Source organism: Rana temporaria, chromosome 5, assembly GCF_905171775.1.
Source record: "Rana temporaria chromosome 5, aRanTem1.1, whole genome shotgun sequence".
In the NCBI taxonomy this organism is placed as follows: domain Eukaryota; kingdom Metazoa; phylum Chordata; class Amphibia; order Anura; family Ranidae; genus Rana; species Rana temporaria.
Window position 1 is genome coordinate 16,777,234 of NC_053493.1, and position 3,260 is coordinate 16,780,493.

Below are 3,260 nucleotides of genomic sequence, written 5' to 3' on the forward strand. Positions count from 1 at the left end.
GATAATGAGAAGGAGAGGGGGGAGGGGGGGAAACATGGAGGACGACAGGCTTCACTGGTGTGTAATAAAAATTCAATCTGGATTTTAATGAATGCGTGAGGAGAGACTTAAACGCGTTCTATCAAAGCCGGGGTCCGGAGGGGCCGGGGATTGATCGGCCCTTCCTGTTTTACATGGTTACAAATGTGTGAAACTTCTGATGACACTTTTCATGGAAGTCTGCTCTGGATTTATAATTTGTCGCCGCCGCCGAAGGGAAGAGGAAAACACGGGGCGGGTGTGTCAATGTGAGAGCCAATGTGAGATACACACTGATCAGCCATTACATTATGACCACTGATAAGTAAAGTGAAGAACACCGATTATCTCATTGCAATGGTATCTGTAAGTGGGTGGCACATAGAAGCACCGAGTGAACATGTCCCCCCCCCCCTCTCCTGAACCGCACCAGGCCACATGCCCTCAACATTGGGAGGGTGCTTTGGGGTGCCCCCCAAAGCACCTTGTCCCCATGTTGATGGGGACAAGGGTCTCATCCCCACAACCCTTGCCCGGTGGTTGTGGGGGTATGCGGGCGCAGTGGCGTATCTAGGGTATGGCAGCCATGGCAAGTGCCATGGGCGCCATATGAAGGGGGCGCTGTTGAGTGGCTGGGCAGCAAGGCACTTACCAGGGTCTGAGGGTCTCTTCTTCCCTCCTCCCGAGCATAGGCAGGATCTCCTTTTCAGCACCTTTGCTAATGGACAATGGCAGCGCTATCCCTACTGCGATCAGCCACTGCCCTTCCCTGTTCTCCCCTGTTCTCCCATTCCATCTGGTCGGATTGGCAGCGCACAAAGAAGGAGGAACATCAGTTTCTCCCTCTCCTTTGTGAAAACTGAGGCCTTAGGTGATGAAGATTTCATCACTTCCAGTATTGGTTCTGCATTTACCTGGCCTTGGAGGACAGAGGAGGGATCAGGGGTCTAATAAACCCCAGTTTTCTCCATAAAGAGGATATGTCACAACCCAAGGTATCACAAGGGATGATAACTATCACTTGTTTTTTTTTTTTTTTTTTGTTAAGGTTATCTTAAAGATGGGTTTCAAATGTTTAGACAGGGGCACAGTTTAGTGCTTGCCATAGGCGCTATTTTCACTAGATACGCCTCTGTGCGGGCGGGAGGCTTATCAGAATCTGGAAGACCCCTTTAACAAAGGGGACCCCCAGATCCTGCCCCCCCTGTGTGAAATGGTAATGGGGTACACTGTACCCCTACCATTTCACAAAGGAAGTGTAAATTCTTGTAAAAAAAACACACACACACGGTAGAAAAAAGTCCTTTATTAATAAGAAAATAAATAAAAAAACTCCAGCGGTGATAATCCACTCGTTCCCGGCTTCCTGCTCCAACGTTGTCTGTATCCAGCGATGGGTGCGGGTGATCTCCAGCGATGAGAAGATCCATCCATCCAGAGCGCAGCATCGCCGACCTCCTCTCACCGCTGGACACAGCCCAGCGAATGACGCGCTGAAGCTGTGACATTACTTATATAGGGGAGGCAGGGCTACGTCACTGGGGAAGCACAGTCTTCCCCCTTCCTGGGCTTCCCCAGTGACGTAGCAGAGGGTGCGTCAGAGGGTGCGGGGTCACGTGACGGGTGGCCCTGCCCCCTTTATATAAGTAATGTCACAGCTTCAGCGCGTCATTCGCTGGGCTGTGTCCAGCGGTGAGAGGAGGTCGGCGATGCTGCTCTCTGGATGGATGGATCTTCTCATCGCTGGAGATCACCCGCACCCGTCGCTGGATCTTCTCATCGCTGGAGATCACCCGCACCCGTCGCTGGATCAGGACAGCGTTGAAGCAGGAAGCCGGGAACGAGTGGATTATCACCGCTGGAGTTTTTTTCTTTTTTTTTTTTATTAATAAAGGACTTTATTCTACGGTGTGTGTGTTTTTTTTTTTACAAGAATTTACACTTTCTTCGTGAAATGGTAGGGGTACAGTGTACCCCATTACCATTTCACACAGGGGGGGGGCCAGGATCTGGGGGTCCCCTTTGTTAAAGGGGTCTTCCAGATTCTGATCAACCTCCCGCCCGCATACCCCCACAACCACCGGGCAAGGGTTGTGGGGATGAGACCCTTGTCCCCATCAACATGGGGACAAGGTGCTTTGGGGGGCACCCCAAAGCACCCTCCCAATGTTAAGGGCATGTGGCCTGGTGCGGTTCAGGAGAGGGGGGGGCGCACTCTGTCCCCCCCTCTTTTCTGCGGCCGGCCAGGTCAACGTGCTCGGATAACGGGTCTGGTTATGGATATTTAGGGGGAACCCCACATCATTTTTTTTTTTAAATTGACGGCGGGGTTCCCCTTAATATCCATTCCAGACCTAAAGGGTCTGGTTATTGAATTTGGGGGGACCTCCGCGCATTTTTTTTCCCCGAACTCCGAACCCGAACTTTCAGCAATTATTCGGGATCGGGAAAAACCCAAAGTCCGTACCGAACCCGAACTTTACAGTTCGGGTTCGCTCAACTCTACTAATGGCTAGACGACTGCATCAGAGCATCTCCAAAACCGCAGCTCTTGTGGGATGTCCCCGGTCTGCAGTGGTCAGGACTAGGGATGAGCCCGATGTTCGAGTCAAACATCGGGTGTTCGTCTGTTCGCTGAATTTAGAACATTATGGGACGTGCGCAGCAAGTTTGAGCGCGGCGGAACGCCCCGAGATCGCAGTGTATTGTCGTCTTCTGATTGGCCAAAGCATGCACCTGACCTGCATGCTTTGGCCAATCACAGCGCGCTCTTCTGAGAGAGCCATAATTGGCCAAAGGCAGGGTGCCGGGTGGTTGTGGGGTTTGCAGATTGGGGGGGCTTTTCGGAGATACCACCCCCCCCCCGCCCCCCCATGTACGCTTATTGCGATTTTTTTCACCAAAAATAAGTAGAAGAATACGTATCGGCCTAAACTGAGGGGGAAAAACGTTTTTTTATATATATTTTTGAGGGACATTTATTATAGAAAAAAATATTGTGTTTTTTTCCAAATTGTCGCTCTATTTTTGTTTATAGCGCAAAAAATAAAAACCGCAGAGGTGATCAAATACCACCAAAAGAAAGCTCTATTTGTGGGGGAAAAAAGGACGCCAATTTTGTTTGGGAGTCAGTCAGTTAAATCGACGCAGTACCCCGACCCATTCACCCCAAAAAAGTGTAAAAAAAGTAAAAATCACAGGAGACAGTTTGGGACAATTCCTTTATTAGAAAAAAAAAAGTG